Here is a 19,491-nt window from a genome sequence, read left to right as displayed (position 1 = left end):
ATAAATCATGTGTCATAATCTAATAAAGCTTAACATGTTTATTATTTTTGGCTTTGAGTCAAAATTGTAATATTAATGTTGTTGGTGTTTGGTATTGCTGGATCTTATCCTGGTATTGTCCCCACTTGCCTCACTTCCACTAAATTAGGGGATAATAGAGTGAGATGAAAATTAGGCAGAGGGGTGGATGAATTTTTGAGGTAAAGAATGTGTTCAAATTTGGTTATGCTATTGATGAGTTTGGGAAGAAAAAGAAACAGTTAAAATGTGATTTGTTATTTTCTGGTATGAGAGTGGCACCACTCTTGCAACACATCTTCTCCAATAATTTCAACCATCCACCCAGCCAGGGGAATGTCCCTTTCACTCACATGTGGTCTTTAATGGAAATGGAACTGTGGACATCCGATCAACATGGATGTATGACTCAAACTCTGAATTTGTTTTTAAGGTAAAAGACTAGACCCTGATTTGAGAAGACAATTCCATCCGAAAAAGAAAATAAATTTATAGGTGAACATTACTCATTAGTTTTGTTTTTCATTTTGAACAGCTAGTGGCATGGGGATAAATTTTGAAAGGGTTGGCTTCGTTAACGCCATGTGTACAGCACTACAACTCTACGCAGGGAGAAAATAACCTAAAAACCACTAAAATTGCTACATTAATTCAATTTAATCTTACTTAACCCAAACGACCAATACAATTAATCCAACTCGAACTCAAGTTATACTTGAGATAATAAACACCCTTAAACATCAAACCATCATATGGAATTCATATCACTTGACTCTTTAATACAGTTTATATACTCAATATCCAAGTTTTTATATATAATTAAAAATAAAGCTTTTTTCAAAAATAATATAGAAAAAATTAATTACTAAAATAATGCATGTGGATCCCAGTTAAGCATGATGGCTAAGATTTCAATATGTAAGGTCTATGAAGCATCTCATTAAGAACAATGTAATAGAGATTCATCAATAATTAGATGAATATCTCTCCATTAAAGAAAAAATCAAGAGTTTTAACTGAAGTCAATAAGATTGAGAAGGTTGACTTAATAATAAATTTCATTTTGTTTTTATTTTATTAATAAATAGAAATATTTAATTAAGATTCTATTGGAGAATTCAAATCTAAGTATTAATCAAGTGCGATGGAGACGACGAAACCCGTAAATACAATTTGAGGGTGACAATGATTTATTTATTCTATCAAAATCAAACATGATAGTATCTTAAACCCTAATTGACAACTGACATGCCGATTTAGGGTTTTCATGCACGCTCCAAAAATTAAAATAGAAATTTTCTCTTTTCTTTTCCTTTACACTTTCCCACTCGTGTTAATTTTTCCTTTCTTTTTTAATATATTTTTTTAAAATATAAATATTAAAAATATATAAATAAAAAATAAATATAATAATATTTAAAATATCATTTTAAAATTTTAAAATTTTTCTTAATCATAATTCTAAAAAAAACCAGAAATTTCTAAAAAATTCTTAAATTTCATACTTTTTTAAAATTTATATAATTTTAAATTACCATTATTTTTTAAAAAACCATAGAATTCTTAATAATACATTACTTTTATTTTATTTTTTTGAAATAGATCTAAAATATACTATTTAAACTGAAATTAATTTATATTTTTTTTAGACGAGATTATTGGGGTCTCCAACACAGTTGAAAATCTTAATTTGCCACGTTCATCAAGAAATAAATGCAGATGTTATATATACTGAAGTGTCAGAAAATGATGATCTATATAATTTTGGAGAGATAATCCACTCATTAATTAATCAAAACCAGATCTCACTTCCCATCTAATATTAGTTAAATTATAAAAATAGTCACTTTTGTTTGTCTCAATTTACATTTTAGTTGTTCATGTTTAAAATATTACGTTTTACTGATTTACATTATCGTTTTGTTATAAAATGGTCACTATACCGTTAAGATCTGTTACCTCCCAAATAACAATCCGACGTGACGAGTAAAATAAATTTTAAATGCCAACGTAGATTTCCAACCAAGTAAAATAATTGATTTTTTAATTAAATAATTTTAATTAATTGAATTTTTAAAATTAATTAAAGGGAAATGTTAATTTGGTTTCCCGAAATAATCAAAACCAATGCATCAGATCAATCATTAATCTCACTTTTCTTAGTTTTTGTTTCCATTTTGACTAAAAAAACCATCTATTTTCATAGTCATCTTTGTTAAATCGAAACGGTAGAAATCAAATTGAATTGTAATACCCCCTAACCCCAAACCGTTACCGGAACGAGGTTATGAGGCATTACCGGACATATCAGACAACTTACTAATAATTTACAATTATTAAAAATTTTCATAGTATAATATAATAATTGAGTCCCTATCTTGAACTCTCGAAGTTCAAACACATATTAAAAGTAGAACGGGAATTGTTCGAGTATTCTATTTTTTTTTTATAAAAATTTCGGCAGCATTTCTGCTTATTTTTACTTAACCCTCCTGTAAATTCAAACCAAAACAACCAACACCAATATTTCACAATCATATAACTAATATTTATATAATTAACAAAATTTTAACTTAATTACTATCATAGCATCATTCAAAATTGGTTAAAAACTTCATTCATTTAACAACTTAATGTTCATGTATCAAAATATCATGTACTTTTCTTTCCATTTCATTTAACCATCTAAATTTTATAATTCATCCTTCACTACCCAAAGTAATATACATATTCAAGTGACTAAACAACACCTATGTACATGCCACCTTTACCCAAAAGAAAAATATACATCACCAAGTTTGTGTTGGAGTCGGGATTGTTCTGGATGCTGAGTCGGGACACTTGACTTCTACTAACCTGCGCACGGAAACAACAGTACGCTGAGTATGGATATACTCAGTGGTATTACTATAAATCAAGACTATTTAATATTAATAAATTACAAACATCAACCATAAATTTTATAATTATTTAAACTACTTTTATATATAATTATTTTACTTCATAAAATCTTAAATTCATAATTCATTTTTCTCATACTAACTCAATTCATAATTTAACTCATACATTCTTTCTCGTACTTTTCAATAGTGCTAAAACAAATAATCTCATTTTCAAAATTTCATTTCAATTATTTACCCTATTAACAAAGCTCGGACTATGACAGATACACGGATTTCCACCCAAACACACCAGAATATCCAACCCAAACACACCCGGAATATTGTAAATCCTCCATAACACACCGGTATAATATATCCTCCCAACACACCAATAAGGCATTAAATGCCTATTCGGATAAACCGAAGTATATAATAACAGAAACATCTTCTCAGCCGAACTACAATCTCTTCATCACATCACAAATCCAATGGCATGCCATTTGTATCGAATCTAGTCCGACGAGTTAATAGGGTATTATTTTACTTTTTCTAATTTCAATTTCACATACTTACCTCAAGTCTTATTTACCATACATAACAATTAAAATTTCAGCAATCAATAATAATTAAAATTCGAATTATAGTAATACACACCGTAATTCTCCTGTTTTAGTCCTCGATGACTTTCTCTTTTCCTTTCGATGCTGATGCTTCAGGTTCTTTGTTGGTTACGAAAATAATAATTTATAATCATCAATACAACAAGATTCAATTTAATTCATGAGCCTAAACATGGAAATTTAACCATTTTTAATGTATATATATAATTTCACCATTAAGCTGTCTACTTGAGTCATTGTTACTAAATTATTTATATCTTGAGCTACGAAAGTCCAAATTAATATCCGTAAATTTTCCTTAAAACTAGACTCATATATCTTCTAACCATAAAATTTCCAGAATTTTTGGTCTAGCTATTTAGTACAGTTAATTCGTTAAATACTCCGCTGTTATTTCATTTGACAGTTCTGACCTCTCTCTACTAAAAATAAATTATCTCATTGTACAGAACTCGAATAAGGTTCTTGTTTATTTATTTTGAAACTAGATTCATTAAGGAGTTCACATATATAAATTACACTCCATAATAATTTTTGTACAATTTTTAATGATTTTCCAAAGTTAAAACAGGGCATCTCGAAATCACCCCGAACCAGTATTACAAAATTTCAAACATCTCTTAATTCATCAATTAATTGCTTACACTGTTTCTACTATAAGAAATTAGGCTCAATAAGCTTTAATTCCATATTTTGTTCATCCTCTAGTTCAATTTATAAAATTTTTAGTGAATTTTCAAAGCCAGACCATTGCTACTTCCCAAAACTGTTTTGATGTAAAATGTTAATAACCAAATTTATAACACCAATTCACACCTTATTCCTATTCAAATTTCATTTAAACTCAAATTTAACTATTAAATTTTCAACATATTTTCTTAATTTCAAATTTTCCTCAATTTAGTCCCTAAAACACAAAACTTATAGCTTACTTTGCAATTCAATCCTTATATCTATTCTAACTTGAATTTCATTCAATTAAACCCCTATTTCATCATTTTATTCAACATGAACTTTGTTTAAAAACCTAAGAACTTCCAAACTAACAACTTAATTTCATCAAAAACTTATTTTAAGACTTCTAAAATATCAAAATTATGAAAAAAGGACTTGATTGAGCTTACCAATTAACTCCAAGCTTCATAAACCCTATTTCCCCTTTTCTTTCTTCTTTCTCCCCTATTTCTTCTCTGTTTTCGTTTTCATTTCCTTTTCTTTTAACTTATTTGTCTCTTTTATATATAATAATAATATAATATAATATAATATACTTAATTATTAAATAAATATATATTTTTTTAATCAATAAAATCTTTGATACTTTCCACTTTAAACCGCCTCAGCTATAGGAAATGGTTTAATTTCCTCTTAAGTCCTTCTAATTTTTCTTTAATCTATAATTAAACTTTTACCCTTATTCAATTTAATCCTTTTTACTAATTACTCTAAATTAAGCTAAATTTACTTAATTAAAACCTAATTAAACACACTACTAGACTCATAAATATTTTTAATAATTATTTTCGAACTTATTTCACTAAGACGGAGGCCCGATAACACACTTTTCTGGTGCCCACGGATTTTGGGTCGTTACATGAATAGTCCATCAATCGGTTGGATTTTTTTATTTGAAATGGAAGAATAAATGATCAATTCAATAGAGGATCCAGTCATGGATTACAATAAGTAATGGGTTTTTTTTGTTCTTTACCTGGGTTTTGAGTTTAAATATTATTGGTTTTTTTTGCAAAAAGGTGGTTCATCTTTTCATGTTTTTCTGTATATGTGATAGACAAAAAGAACATGCTTCATCTTTGTTTTTTTGTGCATTGTAGGCAACCATAATGGTACATAGGTATAAAGGTTGGTGCGCCCATTTCTTCTTCTTCTTTTTCTTCTCTTCTCTTTTTTGATGGTAACAAAAAATCCCAACTGTTGCTTCTTTTTAAACTAGAGAAAATTAGATTTTAAGGTAAAATTTTGTGTTCTATTTCCATTAAAAGAAATTAACTTTTCTCATCTTAGCTAGATATCCATGTTGACATTTAAAACTCACTTTAACTGTCACGTCGAACTGTTGTTTGGGAGATAATATATCTTTAACGGCAGAGTGATCATTTTATAACAAAACAATAACATAATATTTCAAACATATGTGATTAAAATGTAACCTGAGACAAATAAAATTAACTATTTTAATAGTTTACTCTATTATATACTAATGTTTACGAGGCACTCAGATTTCCATCGCCAGAGTATGCTCCACCAACTTTTTATATTAATATACACTATATCAGGTAACATTTAATTATTTGTATAAAATTTATTATTAATTAAATCATAAATATAGGAGTAAGTAATTATATTTTCAGTTTCATCCTTATATATTGTTTATTTTAAATCGTTTTATTTAAAAAGTTTATATTAAAATATAGAACTGACAAAAATGTTATTATAATAATATTTATTACGTTGGATTAATTTATAAGAGCAATTTAATAAAAAATTTAATAATATAAATTCAAATTCATCATTTTATTATCCTTAGCTTAGAATTTGCCTGAATATTTACAAACAAATTCCTCCAAATTTAAAGATATATGTTGGGTCTTGCATATATAATCCTATGAATAATTGCAATATTCAGCTATTAGATTATGCATTTTGTTATTATATATATTTAAATTAAAAATCTGTTTGGATAACATAAAATAATTATATAAAAGTGTAATTACTCGATAGTAATTATACTTTCTTACAATTCCAAATAATTTTAATTCTCTAAAAATGTTTGGCTGATAGAATGTAACATTTAGTCACTAAGTTACCAAGGGACCACTTGGATGGTCGTCTACTTCTAGTGCGGTGCGTTTAGCTTTCTTTTTGTCTCACGCTACAGTATTGTTATAGTATCTAATCTTGCCGCCACCGCTATTTGTACACTAACCACAAGTAAACGCACAACCGATCCAAAATGGCCCTAAATTAACCAAGTCACTGATCTAACATAATATTAAAAAATTTATCAAGTATTCCCACTAGTACTCACATACATATACCATATTTAAACTTAATTACATGCCATTCTAAAGTCTAAAATTTATATATCAAAACTTGTCCTTGGAGATTGTTGAGTGATGTGATCCAAATTGACGTTGCAATCCTCAATTCATCTTTATCTTTATCTTTTAACTCGATTCACGTAAAACTTTATTCATCCATTTGAAATCACATAAACATATATATATAATATTTTCATTTCACACATTCCCATATTCACTTTCATATAATATACTTAACATATCATATATATGCTTTATAATACATTTTTCATTTTGCACACTGATGGTTGTTGAGGCCACCAAATATAAATTTCCTACACTATAACTAAATTAAACAGGTGTATAAAGAAGCATGATCGATCCCACAGGGATTGGGATTTCTAATATCATTTTTTATGTAACCAGATTCTCAACTCGTAGCAGTTGTCGTGCACACGACTAATAACGTGCTAAGCTGAAAATAAAACGAAGGGGATTTTAGTTGATTAGGGTTAAAAATATAAATTAAATAGAACAAATAATAGTTTATAAATGTAAAATGAAATAAAATAATTGAAATTAAATTAGGAAATAAAATATGTGAATTCTTAGCTTTAGCCTCGAAATATTTCAGACTCGAGTCAATTCTTGGAAGTGAATTTTCCTTTCCAAATGATAAGCTGCTTATAACGATCAAAGACGCCTTAACCGCCAACCCCTCATTGTGTAATTGATTCTGGTACACCCTGCAAACCAACCCTTACCGACTATCTAACCACATAACACGTGTCCACAATTTAAGATCTCGGCAGCCTTGCAATCTAGAAGAGCTTAACTCGAATTAATGGCCTCAATCGTGTGGGTTATTTAAATCTTATCACAATCTCTCTTAACAAAATCCATTTGGCATTTTCCCACCTAGACACGCCAATTTGTTTGCGAGAATTTCAATGTGGCAGATGACCGGCTCGTTTTCCTAATTGTACGCCAAATAACTCCAGTCCAACACGCGCTTTTTGAGTTGAAATTGAATTAACTTTAAGGAACAATTGTAACTATCCCATATTTCGGAGAGATAATGAATATTGTGTTGTAAGGTTTTAGCATGAGTTCATTTCTCACGATTCTCGATTGAAGTGATAACTGATCTAAAGCTAAATGGAGATTAGTTGAGCATGAAATTAATCATACTTGATTAGATTATAATAGTGGATTTTAAAGAAATATAATAGGTGAAAAAGGGAAAGACTAAAAAGTCAATTGCACCAAAGTATAAAAAGTGGAAAGGAATGGCAGAATGCTTGACGCAAGAATATGCAAATTGCCTTTTTTAAATTCAAGTGTGTGTTATCATGCCACAATTACAAGCCCATACGCATCTCAAAGAGCCAAAGTGTGTGTTATCATGCCACAATTACAAGCCCTTACACATCTCAAAGAGCCAATCTCACATTATTTACTCTTAGAATCATGCTTAACAACTCACCATAATATCAGATTTTATAAATATAGAATTTGTCAAAGTCAAAAGTCTAATATTTTTTATCAGCCCAAAAATAATTTTGTAATTTTTAATTCAGCCCCACAACTTGCTTTTTGTTCCAATTTAGATCGAATTTGATTGTTTTTGAATTTTGGCACTCCAATTGTGATCTTGATAAAATTTAAGTAATAAATCACAAACTTAGTAGCATTCTATTAAAAAATTGAAAAAAAGTAGGTACATTAAATACATAAAATTAGCTTGCTATCACACACAATTGTCACATTACACAATCCTTTGAATCATATAAACATGTAAACTATACTTTTATTCCATAAATTCACATAACACAAACATATCATATATTCACAATACTTTACACTTTTGATTTCAACTTACATTCATTAAGCACTTTAATTTTACATAACACTTCATTTAAATATTTTATCTCACTATTTTAGCTCACATAGTATGTTTTGAACATTTTATAATTTAATCCTTAGATTCATGAAAATTCATTATTCACTAATATAACACTTGAATATCACTTTTCACTTCATTTACTGTCACTTAACATTTTCTTTAAACCCGTTTTTATAATATTTATTCACATATCAAAATTTACACTCTATTCGATTTGGTCCTCTATACAACAATTTCACTATGCTACTACATCTATTCACTTATCAATTAATGACAAAAAAAAATAATTTTTTACTCTTTATAGTTTAATCCATAGTTCTATGAAATTTATTAATCACTAAATTATCACTTTATTATTTATTACATTTGTAACAGCCCGATTTTGGGCTTAGTCGGAACAGTAGTTTTGTAACCACTATTTTGAGGCCGGAGAAAATTATTTTGATGTTATTTTATGTGACATATCATGTTTATAAAGGTACATTAAAATTTTGGTATATTAATTTTAGCGATTTCTAGTCCAATTTTGAAAAAGGACTAAATCGCGTAAAAGGTAAAAGTTATGTTTTAATGCCAAAATGTGTTAAATGGCTAGAGCACTAAAATTGGGGGCCTTTAAAAGGCAATTAGACCCATTTTAAGTGTAGTGGTCTGCCATGGGATAAGAAATTTCAAATGCTCAACTTGTTAGGTGGGTGATGTTACTTTATGTAATTAAATAATGCCTGGCCTAGCTATTTCTTTTCTTTCTTTTCATTCTTCCTCTTACCACCAATTTTTCCAGCCAAGAAAAGGGTTTTGAAGCTTTGAATTTTTAGCAAAGAAATTCCCTTGCTAGTAAGTGAATTTTAATGTCTTTCTTGATAATTTTTGCATTTTTGGAACCCCTAAAGCCTAAGCTTTCAAATGAGGGGACTATTTTGCAAAATGATTAAGAGTCTAGGGTTTTTCCATGAAAATATATGTGTTATTTTCTGAGTTTTCATGGAAGAATATGAGTCTTAGATGTGTTATAAACAACTTTCATGAAGGAAGTTTGCTTGAAAACACCTAAATGAGCTATTTTGTAAAGTTTGTAAAATAAGTGTAAATGTGTGAAATAATTGAATTTGAGTTGCTATAGTTATGAAAATGGTTTTTATGGGCTTAATGAGTAAGAAAATGTGATAAAAATCATTTTTTGAGCCTAAGGGCAATTTGGTAATTTTGGCAAAGTATAGGGGCAAAATCGAAATTTTTTCAAAAATGTGTCATTGGACTCATTTGATTAGTATATTGTTTTAATAAGTTAAATGTGATGTTATAGATGATGAAAAACGAGATTCGGGCTTAGAACAAGGAAAAACGAGAAATTGATGTTTAGGCCTCTTTTACCAATTTGGTGTCGAGGTAAGTTGTATAAAAATAATGCAACATGCTGTTATTATTATATGTTTAATGTTCAGATATTGCATGAAAAATATATGTACATGCATTTTTCTTTATGAAATGGATTCATGATGTCTCTATGACATTCGATAAAGTTTCGCTATGAGATTCCATGTAAGACCATGTCTAGGACATGGCATTAGCATTGATGTGTGTGAACGCATGTAAGACCATATCTGGGATATGTCATTGGCATCTTACCATGTGTACAAATTTCCCCGAATACCCTTTTGTGTTCTAAGTGGTTCAACGAGAAATTAAAAGATTTTAACAAAGCTGTGATAAGGAATGATTATGTTATGAAGTAGTACAGGTATGTACGCAAAACTAGAGGAGCTCATGGTTCGGGCTGGGCTCAACTAAAAATTTAGGCCCATTCATTGGGCTCGACCCGGGCTTAAAATTTTGCTCAAGCCCGACCCAAATAAAAATACTAAAACTCAGGCCCGACCCGTATTTATTTTTATATTTTTTTATATTTTTTAAATATATATAATACATAAAAAATGCTAAAATAAATCAAAATAAATATTTTTCAACAAATTGAAAATAAATTTTAAAAAATATGTAGACTTAAATAGCACTAAGATAGATGCAACTTAATAAGCAAATACCTCTAAAATAATATTAAAATTAACAAATGTCTTTAAAATAATAACAAAATTAATAATAAAATAAGTTTTATATAATATCCAAATAATAACAACAAAATAGGAGCAACTAATAGTAATATGGTAGCAAAATAGGAAGAAAACAACAAAAAATAATATTTAAAAACAAAAAAAAGCAGAATTTTTTTGTCATTTAGTGAATTCGGGCCGGGCCGAGCCGGGCCAGGGCAAAAAATATCTTACCCGAGGCCCGGCTCATTTTTTAAACGGGCCTTATTTTTTTGTCCAAGCCCATTTTTCGGGCCTATATTTTTGCCCAAACCCTTTAAAATTTAGGCCGGGCCGGGTAGCCCGACCCATGAGCAGGTCTACGCAAAACTCATGAGAAATGATTCGGTCTATGATGCAACTTTGGTAAGGTTGCAAATAAGTAATCCATGTTTATGAGAATGATTTTGTAATGACCTTGAGATTATGGGTCCATGCTTATGATGCATAGCTATGTGTTCTTACCATGATAGATGAAATGATAATGTATTAATTTGGTGAACAATAATTGTGGAAGAGTAAATTAGCCTGGACAGTTTTCGGCTACTGGAATGGTGTAAATCTCAAAATACACCAAAAATAGTAGAAAGTGAATTAGAGGTTGAATAAAATATGGAGTTAAAACTTATTGAGTCAGTTTCTTGTAAAATAAATTGTGTAAGCAAAAGCCATGGCCTTTTTATTAAAATAACCCCTTAATTTTAATTAAGTACCAAAATGACCCACTTTTTAAATTAAACACCAAAATGACCTGAAATCTACAGTAAAAGTTGGTGGAGCCAAATTATATGGCGCCACCAACTTGCCACGTCAGCAGGGAGCATAAAAAATTAATTTTTTGGTGGAGCCATGTAGAATGGCGCCACCTGTATAAATACCAGGGACATACTGAAAATTTTAAAAACATGGGAGGACTTCAAAAAAATTAACCATTTTTCTGGTGGAGCCAACTTAAATGGTGCCACCAGATTCTGCCATGTCAGTCTTTTTTTTTTACTTTTTGACTTTTTGACTTTTCTTTTGTCTTTTTTCTTTATTTATTTTCTTTATTTATTTTATTTTATTTTATTTTATTTATTATTATTAACTTTAAAAATTTTGAAATATATATTTGAAATATTTTATTAATATATATTTTGAAATTATTTTTTTAAATTTTAAATATTATTTTTTAAATATTTAAGTATTTTAAACTTTCAAATTTGTTATTAGTTTTATAATAATTTAAATATTATTTAATTTGTTTTATAATATTTTAAATTATGATTTTTAAATTATTTTTAAAGATATTCAAACCATTTTTTAAATTCTATTTAAAATTTAAAAATAATATTTTATTTTAAAAAGTGAAATTTGAATTAATAAAAAAAATACTTTTTCATTTTCTAAAAATACTGCAAGTTTTGGAAAAATGGGGGACTTAAAAATAATTTTTAATTTTCTGTGGATACCACACCATCTCTCACTTTTTTTTTTACTTATTTATTATTTTTTTAGTTTTTTATTATCTTTTGTCTTTTTCTTTAAATTTTTTTCTTTTTTAAGTTTTATATTTTTTCTTATTTTATTTTATTTATTTATTTTTTGTTATTAATTTTAAAAAAATTTAAAATGTATATTTGAAATGTTTTATAATATATATTTTTAAATTTTAAATATATTTTAAATTATTTTTTAAATTTTGAATATTATTTTTTTAAACATTAAATATATATTTTTAATAATACAAAATATTTAAATATTTTAAAAATATGACCTTTCAATTTTATTATTAGTTTTTTAATATTTTTAAATATTATTTAATTTGTTTTATAATATTTTAAATTATGATTTTTAAATTATTTTTAAAGGTATTCGGCTTTTTAATAAAAATAATCCAAAAAATTTAATTAATTATCAAAATGACCCATTTTTTAATTTGGCACCACAAACTTTTACTTAGATTTCAGGTCACTTTCGTGTTTAATTAAAAAATCAATTATTTTGATAATGAATTAATTTTTTTTATTTTTATAAAAAAAATAATTATTTAATGTTTTAAAAAAATAATATTCAAAATCTAAAAAATAATTTAAAATAATATTTAAATTTTTAAAAAAATATATATTATAAAACATTTCAAATATACCTTTTAAATTTTTTAAAATTAATAACAAAAAATAAATAAATAAATAAAATAAAATAAAATAAGAAAAAATATAAAACTTAAAAAAAGAAAAATATTTAAAGAAAAAGACAAAAGATAATAAAAAACTAAAAAAAAATAAGGTAAAAAAAAAGAGTGAAAGATGGTGTGGTGAAGTGCCATTTAAGTTGGCTCAACTAGAAAATAAAAAATTATTTGTAAGTCCCTCATTTTTTTAAAATTTACAGTATTTCTAGAAAATGAAAAATATTTTTTTAATTTTTTTATTAATTTAAATTTCACTTTTTAAAATAAAATATTATTTTTAACTTTTAAATAGAATTTAAAAAATAGTTTGAATATCTTTAAAAATAATTTAAAAATCATAATTTAAAATATTATAAAACAAATTAAATTATATTTAAATTATTATAAAACTAATAAGAAATTTGAAAGTTTAAAATATTTAAATATTTAAAAAATAATATTTAAAATTTAAAAAAGTAATTTCAAAATATATATTTAAAATTTAAAAAATACATATTAATAAAATATTTCAAATATATATTTCAAAATTTTTAAAGTTAATAATAATAAATAAAAGAAATAAATAAATAAAGAAAAAAAGTCAAAAGAAAAGTCAAAAAGTAAAAAAAAAATGACTGACATGGCAGAATTTGGTGGCGCCATTTAAGTTGGCTCCACCAGAAAAATGGTTAATTTTTTTGAAGTCTTCCCATGTTTTCAAAAATTTCAGTATTTCCCTAGTATTTATACAGGTGGCGCCATTCTATATAGCTCCGCCAAAAAATTAATTTTTCATGCTCCCTGCTGACGTGGCAAGTTGGTGGCGCCATATAATTTGGCTCCACCAACTTTTACTGTAGATTTCAGGTCATTTTGGTACTAAACTAAAATTAAGGGGTTATTTTAATAAAAAAGGCCTAAGGCTTATAATGAGATATTTGAAGTTGTGTAAGATAGAGTCAGAATGACTTTGAAACCCCCTGTTCTGATTTTAGAAAATCATTGTAAATTGTACAAAAATAATTATGAGTTATAATTTATATTTTTAGAATCCTTAATGAGTCTATTTTCAAGAGAAATAGACGAGAACATTATTCGAGTCTTGTGCTATGAGATAATTGAACTTTAGTATAGAAGGGTCGGAACTGTCACATAGTGAATCAGGGGTAACTTTGAGGAATAAACTGTACTATTTGGCTAAACCAAAAATTCTGAAAATTTTATGGTAGAAAGGTATATGAGTCTAGTTTCAAGGAAAATTAATGGAACTTAATTTGGAGTTTTGTAGCTCCAGATATAAATATTTTATTGAATGTTGTACAAGAAGACAACTTATCATGAACTTGAGAATATGATAGGAACATTGATAAAACATGTTAATGAGTTGCTTATTGTTTTCATATGAACTTACTAAGCGTAAAACTTACCCCCTTCCTTTCCCATGTTCTCTAGTGTTGCCAGGTTAGCTCGGGTTGGAGTTCGTCGGAGATATTATCACACTGTCAAGCTATCGCTATTGATGTAAGTGATTTCAAGTACTTTGAGTCTATGGCATGTATAGGAGTTTTAAATATTTGAGTATGTGATATTGCTTTAGCCAAATGTATTGGCTTATTTTGATTATGGGGTTGGTAAACCTATTTATTTATAAAGAGTCTTTAATGGCTTGGTATGAATGGTATGTGGATGTGATCATGAATGCTCAGTGATGAAAATGAGGTTTGATGACATGTTGATAGCTATAACATTAATGTGGTAAAGATGAAGGTAAAATCTATGATATTGGTTGCATGTGAAATTGCCATGGTCGTGACATGTTAGGAATGTTTAAGTGCCAAATTTTGTCATGTTGTTTGTTATTGTATAAGTATGCGTGCATGTGTTGTGAGGGTGACAAAATGGCTTGGAAAATAGCCTTGTATTTGTCTGCACGGGTAGACACACGGGCGTGTGTCTAAGCCGTGTGTGACACACGGTCCACCCCCATAGGGGTGTTGCCCAGCTGTGTGTCCCCTGCACCTAAGTTTTTCAAGTCAGTATGCATGGTAGTAAGCACACGAGCAAGAGATGCGGCCATGTGTCTCAACCGTGTGAAGGACACGGCCATAGAACACGGGCGTGTGCCTTGGCCGTGTGGATTCAATTTGTTCATGACCAAATTGGCAGAATGTCCAGGTTTTTGGACACGGGTTCAGGACACAGGCATGTGCTCTATACTCACACGGGCGTATGGAGCCTTAAAGTATGAAATTTTTCCAAGTTTTTCTTAAGTTCTCGGTTTAGTCCCGAACTGTCTCTAATGCATGTTTTGGGCCTCGCGAGCCCGTTTAAAGGATAAAATGTAACACCCCTAACTCCAAACCGTCACCAAAATAAGGTTACGAGGTATTAACGAACATATTGGTTAATTTACAAATAATTCATGAATAAACAACAAACATATTAAAATTAAATCATTAAGTCTCTTTTATGAACCCTCGAGGCTTAAATCACGTATTATAAATGAATAGGGACCTATTCAAGTACTTCGAAATTTTTTTGTAATATAATTACTTTATTATTATTATTATTGTTGTTGTTGTTGTTGTTGTTGTTTTAAAAAAAAAACTCAATATAACCCCTTTAGAAACATCTAACCTTTCCTGTAATTTCAAATTTGCAACCAATTCAACACAAACAACAACTCAATAAATACAATCTTCATCCAAATCACATTCGTTTCATGACAATATCACTAGCCCTTATTTTATCTAACATTACATCCATTCATACTTTCAAGTAGTATTTAAACATCTTAGTTAATTTCCATTCATATTATATATCAACTTATATTAACTTAGCTAATATATTCATGAGTTAATACAAAACATAGTCATATAAGCTCCTATACATGCCATATCATTTAAAGTATTTATAACAAAATCTACTGGAAAAATCGAGATAGTGTGACTTGAGTGTGATGATTCAATCCTCTGACCCTCCCGTTAATCTACAAAGAGTAATAAACATTACAAGTAAGCTGACTATAGCTTAGTAAGTTCGTCGGCTTTAACTATAAATCTTACCAAATATTAGTTTTCCAAAATTCAAATCATATGGACTTTTCAAGTAAGTTACTTTCATCCTGTAAGTCATAATCTTATTTAAAAAAAATTTACTTAATTAAGCTCAATAATAATAATAACATTACTTACATTTCTTTTTCCACACGTTACATTTACGACTTACCAACTTGTCCATTCAAGGAACGGCTTATGGATTTGAGTACATCGTGATCTGAAGCCCGAAGTCTAGCTGAAGCACATAAGTGCTAAGTGCTAAACGGAAGCCCGAAGGCTAACTGAAGCTCATCAGAGCTGAACTGAAACCCCAAAAGGGTTAATTGAAACTCATATGAGTTAACGGAAGCTCGTAAGAGCTAAACAGAAAGCAAACAAGAGAATTCGCAACAAATAATGAATCTCGGTTTACTTGGGTAATTTAACGTCAATTCATCTTTTTCACTATAAGATCGTACTCATTTCCTACGTTCCGCTCCTCCGAAATACTCAGTTCAATTTCGTAACTTTTGTACATAATTTACTTATTTTCAACAATTAACATACATAAATATTAATCACCATTCATAAACTAATATTTAAATTTAATAATTTAACCGTACGAACTTACCCGGAACAATTTACAGTAGTTGTAGAGATTTCTGGAACTATTCCGGAATTTTCTCTTTTCCTCGTTTATCCCGATTTCTTGATTTATAATATAAAAATTTTCCATTTATTTATTAGCATTTATTCAAATTCTACTCTAATTTACAGCTTATGCACTTTAATTTTTGAAATTTCACTTTTACCCCAAATTTTACAATTTTTACAATTTAATCCCTACTTAATTAACCCTCAAATTGAACTAATTTTTCTCAATTAACACTTTATTATATTAATTTAAACTACTCACAACCTTTTTAAATCATAATTTCATCATTAGACCTTAATTCCAAACTTTTTTACAATTAGGTCCTAAAAATCAATTTCCACTAAAATTGCTTAATAAAATCATCATATAATAAGATTAAAACTTCAAATCCATGCTAAATCATCATAAAATTACATAAATTATTCATTTAAACTTTCAATTTCACTCATAGAATAAAAAACAAATGAATTTAATAGTAGGACCTAGTTGTAAAAGTCTTAAGAACAGAAAAATTATAAAGAAAAAGTAAGAATTAAACTCACATGATGCAAAAATATGAAAAACCAGCTTATTCCAGGCCTCCTATAGTGTTTTCAGTTGATGAGAAAGAAGAAAAATGAAGAAAAACCTAGATAATTCCAATTTAGTCGTAACTTTATTTAGTTAGTCTTGACAATATTCCAATTTTGCCCTTATTTCACTAATTTCCTCACTTTTTCTCAGCTATTGCCGTCCAAAATATCTCACTTGGGAAAATTTTCGCTTTAGGTCCTTCCTCATTAGACACTTAAGCTATTTAATCACTTTCACAAGTTTTACACCTTTACAATTTAGTTCTTTTTATTTAATTAACCACCTAAACGATAAAACTTTCTACCAAAATTTTACCATCATATTATTAACACTCCATAAATATTTATAAAAATATTTCCGGCTCGGTTTTACGAGATTGAGGTCTTGATACCTCGTTTTCAACTTAATTTATTTAATAATTTCTCTTTAAATTTTAATTTCACCTATTCAAAATATTTCTAACATCTCTTTTACTCCTAAATATTATTTTATTTTAATTTCCTAATTCAGTTGTCCAATTTAGTGATCTCGAATCACTGTTCCGACACCACTGAAATTTTAGGCTGTTACACAAAATGTATGTGAAATGAAAAGTTTTAAATTGATCAAAATTTTACGGCCCGGTTTTATGTAGTTGGTTGAGTTTAAGTCTGGTAACACCTCGAACCCTGTCCCGGCGTTAGATACGGGCAAGAGATGTTAGAACATTACTAACATATATTTAATTACATATTCACTACAAAATTCAAATACTTATTCAATAATTATAACTATATCTTATTTAATTATTTCATATTAAAATATAAATACTCAAATATCAAATTAAAATAAACAAACTTGAATTCAGTTAATTACTAACCTATTTCTTCACTTTCCTATGCTTTTCATTGACTTTCTTCTTCATCTAAGTAGTCTTTAATATAGAAAATATTTCAATAGAATTCTAGGATATGAAATTAGGCTATGGTTTTAGAGAAAAAACCAAGAAAAATCCATGAGAAAATTTCTTTCTTTCTTTCTTCCGTTTTTTCTTTTCCTTCTCTTTCCCTTTTATTTATTTTTTTCTTCAGATGATGCTTGTTGCCATTTCACTTCCCAAATAGTGTAGGAAATTCTATACTTTCTTTTTATTTCAATTTCATCCTTTTATTTTCAATTTTCAATCAAATCTCAACACTTTTCAACCTTAATTTCCATAGCTTTTCACCTCATTAGCTATGAGATTTTAATCCCATCATTATGTCCCTAAATATCAATTAAAAATGAAAATTTTGCATTTAGGTTCCTCCTACATAAAATGGGAAAATTGCACTTTAGTCTCTACACTTTTTTACTTTATTCAATTTAACTCCTATCTCAATTTTACAACTCCATTTCACATTCATAAAAAAATTTCTTCAAATTTTGCCCCTTTTAAAAAATGGTAAATTTTCACTTTTGGTCCTGTAGCTTTCAAAAATTTGCAATTTAATTCTTACTAAATTTCATTATTCATACGTTTCGTCCCGATACTTAATTCACCTTTTAATTACTTATCATTTCTTAAAGACTAAAATTTTTGGTATTACACATAGTGTAATTACAACAAAATATTATATGTCATGTTTGGTAGTACAAAATTGTAATTGCACAATTACATAATTTATATTTTTAAAAATATTAATTATTATATATCAGTATGATATAAGAATATATAAATGAATAAAAAAATTAAAATCAAATCATCATATGTAATATGTTAGTCCAAGAAAGTAGTTGATAATACAATTACTAATAAAATAAAAATAAAAATAAAAATCATATGCAATTTTATCTAATTTCCTTTTTAACATTTAACATATACTCTATTATTCCTTATCATCATTTGTTGGCCATTGACCAAGTTCATCATCATCATCATCATCATCATCTAAATTTAAATTTGAACATGTGTTTGTATCACTAAGATTATTAAGATTTCTTTCTTCCATGTACTCTTGTCATCCACAGTCTCAATATGATATATGTTACAACGTATATCCTTTTAAAATATAATTTCTTTGAGATTGACTAGAACATAATATGTTAACTATTACTTTGTTCCTTCAAATAACAATGTATTAACTCTTCTAGATATTTGAATTAATTTTATACTTATGAAAGAATAGCATGTTTCATCGCCATAGTAAACAAAATGTACAATATATTAGCTCTTCTAGAGCCTCAAATTAATTATGTATTTCCAAAGATTGGTTTGTTTCATTACCAAACAAGAAAAAAAGTTTCTTCTTTTTTTTCTTTTATCCAGGGTAGTATACATTGTTATATTGTCTACGGGATATATATTTCCTTCCTTTTAATGAATACTAATTGAGTAATAAGATATTCATGTGTATGGCAGGTACAGAACCAACAACTTTTCAAAAATTACCTCTCTTCTTTAAAAGGTTATATTGAGAACTCTTATTACTCTCTTATTTATCTCTATGTTTCCACTTCTAGTGGCCAAAAGTAATTATTAATAAAAAGATATCCAAGAA

This window comes from Gossypium hirsutum, chromosome A11 (assembly GCF_007990345.1).
Source record: "Gossypium hirsutum isolate 1008001.06 chromosome A11, Gossypium_hirsutum_v2.1, whole genome shotgun sequence".
Lineage (NCBI taxonomy): Eukaryota > Viridiplantae > Streptophyta > Magnoliopsida > Malvales > Malvaceae > Gossypium > Gossypium hirsutum.
Note: the sequence above shows the minus strand (reverse complement) of the source record.